Source organism: Onychomys torridus, chromosome 4 (assembly GCF_903995425.1).
Source record: "Onychomys torridus chromosome 4, mOncTor1.1, whole genome shotgun sequence".
Classification (NCBI taxonomy): Eukaryota; Metazoa; Chordata; class Mammalia; order Rodentia; family Cricetidae; genus Onychomys; species Onychomys torridus.
In genome coordinates, this window is record NC_050446.1 from 111,163,779 (window position 1) to 111,171,547 (window position 7,769).

Sequence of the window (7,769 nt, forward strand, 5' to 3'; positions counted from 1 at the left end):
AGCTGCCTCACACCCTGAGGTATTGCAATATCTCCAGTGTTAAAAGGGATCACAGCTATTCAAAATAGGTCAGCCTGACCAGATGGAGGCCATTGCATTTGCATATGCTATCTAAACCGCTCTTCCAGCACATGCTCCCTAAAGAAACCAGATTTCTTGCTATATCACAAACCTCTCTTCCAGCAATGCTCCCTGAAGAAAGCAGATTTTTTGCTATAGCATGATAATCTCACCTCCTGATCACTTGTTTCCATCAAGAGCAGGTCAGAATCAGAGCAACATGGCCAAGATAGTCTCTAAAGTACAATTTCACATGGAGATGTGGGACATGGTTTGTAATAATATTGAAAGGCAAATATTGTTTGCCATCCTTGGGATAATTTCAAGAGCACCACACATGATTTTATCTTCCTCCTGAGAGTAGGGCTTGTGTTTCCATCTTTTGAACTTATTGGGGGCTTAGTTATTTCACTGGTAATCAATAAAGTGTGGCAACAGAACTGGCCACGTGATTTTATCCTGGGAAGAAACCCAAGGCTAGCATGGGGGTGAATGAGGAAGGGGAGAACATGCCAGCCAAAAACCCTTAGCTATTTCAGTCCTAGCTAAAATCTCCCCAGCCCAGGCAGCATACCAGAGGCAATCCACCCGCAGTATCCAGAGGAGCCTAATTGACCTTAGAACTTTAGAACTAAGCCACTGTTTTCTTAGGATGTTGACTCTGTCCTAATGAGTAAACAGAACAGGAGGTATATTACACATAGTATGATGCAGAACTTGACTTGAATAATTTTCCTGTCCACTAGGAATATGGCCCTTGATGGGAAGTACTGCCCTGTGTGCACAGAGACAAGGTAGTATTTCACAGGATAGCAGTTAATGGATGGCTGTGAGCTATGATTTGAGGGACAGTCAAATATCACCTTCCTCAAGAGACATTTCAGCTCTTAGTTTCTACCATAGTCATTTTTCTGATAAGAATTTGCAAACTTGGAAATTTTTAGAATGTTAGAAATCTCCAGGTCAGCTTTATAACACTCAAGGTTTTGAGAAGAGACTTCCAAGGAGGCAGGATAGTAAATATACCTTTTGGCCTGTCTTAATCAGGGTTTCTGTTGCTATGATAAAGCACCATGATCAAAAGCAACTTGGTGGGGATTTATTTCAGCTTACAGCTTTCAGGTCACACCCCATCACTGAGGAAAGTCAGGAAGGGAACTCAAGAACACCTGAGGGCATTAAATGAAGCAGATGCTATGGAAGAAAACTGCTTCTTGTGGCATATTCAGCTTGCTTCCTTAACAACTCAGGACCATCTGTCCAAGGGTTGTACCTCCTGTCCTAGGCTGGGACCACCCACATCAATCACTATTCAAGAAAACACATTACAGACTTACCTATAAGCAATCCGATGGAGATATTATCTCAGTTGAGGTTGTCTTCCCAGCCAACTCTAGCTGTGTCAAGTCGACAGAAAAACAACCAGGACATTTCCTTACTCTGTTCTCTAGAGTGGGGCTTCTTCCCAGCCTCAGCAGTAAACCATGGGGCCTAATATGCTAATCAGTGTGGCACATTTCCTTGGCAGAGCACAGTTTAATTGGTATGTACCTGAGCATCTATGCTAGAATACTCAAAGTAAGCACAGAGATGTTCACAGGGAGTGCTGGAGTGTATGTGCTCCTTCTTCTTCCATAGATGGGAATTGAGAAAAGTGTTGCACTGGAAGCGATTGATGCCATTCTAAGATGAAGATAAAGAGGATCTGGGGGTCCTGGGAATGGGTAGACAGAATAGTAGCATAACTGAGAGGGAAAGGAGCAGCAATTATCATGATGATTTTGAACCCCAAAGCCAGCTAGCTACTCTTGAAGCTGGATATTCCATGGACTATTTTGTAATATTAAGTGTACAAACTCATTTTTGTTTATTTAAGCAACTAGTCTTTTTAATTAATGAATACCTAATGTTAGGCTTCTCTTGCACTTTTTATTTGTAAAATGATTTCTGGTGTTACAGGTATGTGTTGAGAACAGCTGCTATTAGTCCTGTTTGTCTGGTACTCTTAGTCAGGTAACGTAGTAAATGACGTGGTGTTGTTGCTGCTGCTGATGTTGATGATGATTTTAATAAGTACTAATCAGGCTCTGAGAAGGTTTCAAAGGCAGGATTCTCAACACCCAATACTGACAAGGGTGTTTAGGCTGAAATTTTCCTTTCAGGGGCTATACAAATCTATTCTAAAGCTTTGACTATAAAATCTCATTAATCATCTCCATATTATACGATGTTCTATTATTTCCCCGTTTACAAATTATAGAATGGAAGTAAAGAGAGGATAAATAATATTCTTTGGGTCATACAACATGGAACCTTGCAATGCCTTCACCCATGTCCCATACCACCTCTGACAAGGTAGAGTATCTTTTAATTAGCTCTGGAGTTCTGGGCTCGGTCCTAGTACAGTACCTCTGTTCTTACAGCCTCCACCCAGAGGTCCCTGATCAACTTCAAGGGGAGAATTTCTGTAATTGGAGACTTGGCTCTACCAGCAGGTCTTCTTGAAGCCCAAGGTATTCAGCTGACTCATGTCTGCTTGATCCTTCCTGAGAATAGGGAGATCAAAGGGAGGAAGGATTTTTAACTCAAGTTGTCAGCCTGATTCTGCTTCTAAAAATTCTCCTGATTATAAATATGGCATTCTGCTTTAATCTTCAAAAGAAAAAAATCAAATTGTAGCTGACTGCAACTCCCTGTTTAACTTAGATAAAAGAAAGATTATGTCTCAGTAAGTTCCTGCCTTAGATTCCCCAAATGGCTCTGGACAGTATATACAGCATAAACTTGGGGATCCTCCTGCTATTCCATCACCCCACAAGATAATTCAGATGATCTAAGCACTAATGTCAATCTCATGCACAGTCTTACCTTTGACATTCTCTCATAGCCTAGTATCATTTACCCTCAAAATCCTTCATCCACTCCACTCTATGGAGATGCTAGGGTACAGCACCATAGACCACCGTGCTGCTTTTCTAGCTGCTGTGACAAAATACTGAACAACAGCAACTTAAGGGAGGGAAGTTTGCATTTGGCTTGCTCTTTGAAATAGTATAGTTCATCCTGGAGTTCATGGAAGCAGAGTGTGCAATTGGGAATCCTCTGGAATTCCTCTTTGCATCAGGAAATCGAGAGCTCAGGCTAGAAGTGGAATGGGTTAAGATCAATGCCCATTCCATAGCAGCCCACTTCCTCCAAAAGATTTCACAGCCTCCCTGTATAGGTAGGCATAAAGTGTTCAAACCCTTGAGCCTCTGCAGAAAATGTTTCATTCAAACCCAGCAGTGCCCTTCCCTCTTTACTGCCCCCATTACTCTGCTTTGCTAATTGTACTGCGTATGCTCTTCCTTTGAGTGAAGAACAAAGGCAACAGGCATCTTAGGTCTCTTGCTTACCCTCTTACCAAAAAGCCAGTAGTCCGGAATTGATAAGGGAAAACGGGCTTGTTTATAGTTTGGGCCAGAACTGGGGTGAGAAAAATGCTTAGTTTTTCTGCCTTTGCTGTGGTGGATATTATAATTTATAGAAAGGATGAAACAAAATCCAGGAAACATAACTGTGTTTTTCACTGTAAAATAAGTTTCCCAAACTGTTAGGCATCTTGTTCTCTGGCATCATAAGCCAGCCTTGTTCCTGACCTCAGCATGGCATTGCCTGGAGAAACTAATTCTTTAGGCTCCATTCTTTTAGGCCACTGTTGCACTATTACACAAACATCCTACTGCTGCTCAGCCCATTCTTTGCAGCACTTTCCATACTGCAAGGGTTTGTGCCTCAACTAAAGTGGTCCTGTAAAAGAAATGCAAAGGTTCCAGCCATTCAACACATCATTTATTTTAATATCTGCTTAAATACCTTTTGAAAAATCTTAGATGGCCACTCAATTTAGAAGATGGTTAGTATTGAATTTAATTGACCATTCAATTTCAAATAAGTACAAAGAAAATTATAAACCTCTTGTCCAGCTCCATGACAATTTAAAAAGATTAAGACCTTTGAGTGAAGCCATTAGGTACTTAGGAACAGGATAAACATGACTCTGATGTGGTCAAGAAAAACAGCTCAGGAATTTGTAAATCTTTTATTTTGTTTTTAAGAAGAACTTTCAAAACACAAATTCAAGGTAGATGTTAACCAAAACTTGAAAACCATTTACTAAGAGGATATATGCTGTTGCTTTAATATACACTGAGAAATATTGATAACCAGCTCTATCATTTTTAAGTGACAATTCTTATGTAGCCTGTAGGCTTGATGTTTAGAAAGAAAACATGTCAATATTCTGTCATCCATTAACATGTGTTGCTCAGCCTACACAGTTAGTCAGATTCCCGATCAGATGGGTCATCTGCAGGCTTCACACACATCCTTTCCTAACTGTCTTTGCTTCGACCTCTAGACACAGCAGTAATAACTCAAGGTGACATAAAATGGGTCAAGAATTGAAGGCCACCCTGCAAACAATTAGTTAAATTATAATAAGAATGAAGAAATTAGAAAGAACAAGCCTTAATTGTATTTTATACAAGAGCTTCCACATAAACCTTTCATGGGCTCTGCCTGACGCTATGAGAGGGTGTCAGCACTCTGTAGCTGGAAATCAGAAGGCATGAGAAGCTAAGTGACTGATGAGGGCAGCATGATTGGCATAGCATTACACATTGTTTTCAGTCACAGACCATTTATCAAGTCAGGCACCTTGAAGACTTATTTGCAGGTTTTGTGAATCACAACCCTGAGTTTCACCTCTGGAGTACAGCCCAGTAGTTCTGAAAACTGAGGCCCAGGAGTTTGCAATCCTAACATGCTCCTAACTAATGTTGGTGTCTCTAAATGGAGAGACTACTTTTGAATGCTTCAACCATTTATACAGTGAATGACAAGCATCATCCCAACCTTCCTAAATTCACAGCCCCTGTAGGATACACACCCACCAACAGGCAATAATCCAGTTTGCACGATAAGGAGGGATGAGGCCATGGTAAATAAGAGATCTGGAGCACACATGGAAGGGACTTCTAATTGCAAGTTTGGGAATCAGGTTGGGGGAGGGTTCGAGATAAGCTGAGAACCTCAAGGAGAAATTCTTGCCTTGTCAGAACATCTGGGGTACATGAGAGGAAAGTGGGAAGGACAAAAGTGAGAGGGTTCCAAGCACAGGAGACCTGTGCAGAAGCCTGATGATGAAAAGGACTATTCAGGAAGCAAGGGTCCATTAACTACGAAAAGAGAGGCAAGAAAGAAGAAGCTAGGTCAAAACACATCCTAAGCCATGCTTACGATTGAGCACTTGAATGGCAATTGTCACCACAATCTCATTTTTGGACCCCCCTTGCCTTCCTGTCCTTTCAATCTCTGTTGACAACACACAGCATGTAATAAGAGTTTATTACTGAGTAAAACAAAGCATGCTCTCAAGGGTAGAGAGTGGACAGTGATCAAAGGGACAGTTGTGCTAATCTACATTGAGGCAGACTTTATACCATACCTAAAGTCTCTGAACCAAGCAGCTTCTCCTGAGCAGTTGAATTGGTCTTATCTATGTGGTTGATAAGTCTGGTTTGAGTCTTAAAGGAGGGGGCAATAGTATATCCTTGGTTTTTGTCAGAAAGTCTTCTGCCATACAGTAATCTGTACCATAAGGACTCTGGTTTTAAATAATTATCAATTAATGACTTACCAGGCTATTTAGGATTTCAAGTCTCTATCCATGGCTAAAGGTAGGGCTAAATCCCATTCCTGTGACTAGTTATTAGAGTCCTGAAATTTGTAGGCTACTGATTTTAAAAGAAGTGTCTAGCCCAATTGTTCTCTACCAGTTACTCCCCAGTGCCCCTGAGCTGGCCTCCTTTGTTCTGTTGGAGCATACCCTCCTCAAGTCCTGAGATTGGTGTGGAGTCTCTGATATTGCATCATCTCTGCAAACTTCTGCTTTCTTTACCCCTACAGAACACTTCCTTCTCACCCTCTGGAGCATAAGTTACCCTTCCTCCCAGGAGCTATTTCTGTATCACAGAAGGTGTTACTGGACACTTGCAAAAATCCGTGTTCTCTGCAATAAAAATATTCAACCACTTATGAAGTAGCTTCTCAAATCACTTAGATCAGGGCCTGTCACACAATTAATCCATCACTGTGTAGGCTGAAATGAGAGGATCGAGAGTTTCAGGCTAGCCTGGACAATATAGTGAGACTCTAAAAACAAATCATTTGGTTCAAAGTAATGTCCTCACAGATGTTCAAAGAGAAGTCAGTTTTTAAAAGTGAGAACAGAACAGCATTAATGATGGTCAATTGGTTGCTATGGCAATAGTCATGATGTTTCACTAAAATAATTATCATAATGATATTTTTATCAAGTGTCATTGGACATCATCAATCATTACATAGATGTATCTCAAAATGACAGTGTGATACCATTTTACACCCCTTAGATGACTAAGCAAATGTTGGTAAGGAGAAAGAATTGGGACCCCCCATGTCCTGATGAGATTGTAAATAATATTGAGACTTTAAAAAAATACAAACTTTTTTTAAATGGCCTACCAGTTAAAAGGTAAGTAGGTTACTAGCCTTCCATGTCTACATAGATAACCAAGAGAAGTAAAAACATGTCCAAAGAGAAACTTGTACATGAATGCTAATAGCTCATTTATTATGATCACAAAGTAAAAGCAAGCCATGTGTCCATCACATACTCCATATAAAAATTTATCCATAAAGTGGAATTCTGTATTATTAAATTTGAAAACATAGGTAATGTTTAAAAATATCTTTAAATCTAAAGGTTCGTTACAAAAGACAAGATGTTGTATGGTTTTATTTAAAGGTGAATAGGCAACTTCATTGAGACAGAAAGTAAATTAGTGGTTGCCAAGCATGATGGTTAATCTTCATTGTCAACTTGACTAGGTTTAGAACCAACTAAGATATACATCTCTGGGTGTGTCCTTAAGATTGTCTCTATAAAGGTTTAACTGAGTGGGGAAGACCCACACTGGGTCCAATGGACTGGGTGTCAGGCTGAGCATAAAGCAAAAATGTGACCGAAGCATTGGAATTCACCTCCCTCTACTTCCTGAATGTGTGAAATGTGACCAGCTGCCTCTATCTTATTGCGATCCCTTCCCTGCCATGATGGACTATATTTCCTAAAAACTATAATCCAAAGCAAATTTTTCATCTTTCAAATTGCTTTTTATTGGATATTTGGTCATAACCATGAGAAAAATCACATGAAGCAATGGAATAAGAAGGGAGGGTAGGAGCTGAAGAGTGACTGCCAAGGTGTGCAGTGGTTTGTTGATGGTTGTTATGATAAATGCTCTGGGGTTAGACACTAGGGATGGCTGTACATGCTGTTACTATGCTTAACACTATTGAATTATATGCTTTTGAATGTTTTCTGGTGTATGGATTGCATCTTAGAAAATATATTTCAAAAACTATATGTATTATATTATAAACATCAATAGTATGTTTGATTACTTTCATGTGTTGTTAGTCATCTTTCCATTACTGTAACACAATACCTGAGAAACTAGTTGATGTGGAGGTTTGAATTAACAAAATACTTGAGAAACTAGAAGTGGTAATTTGGATAAGAATAGCTCCATAGGTTCATATATTTGACTGCTAAGGATGTAGCATGAATCTTAAATAGTCTTATTAATAAAATCAAACCTGAGACCAGTTATTGAGGTGAATGC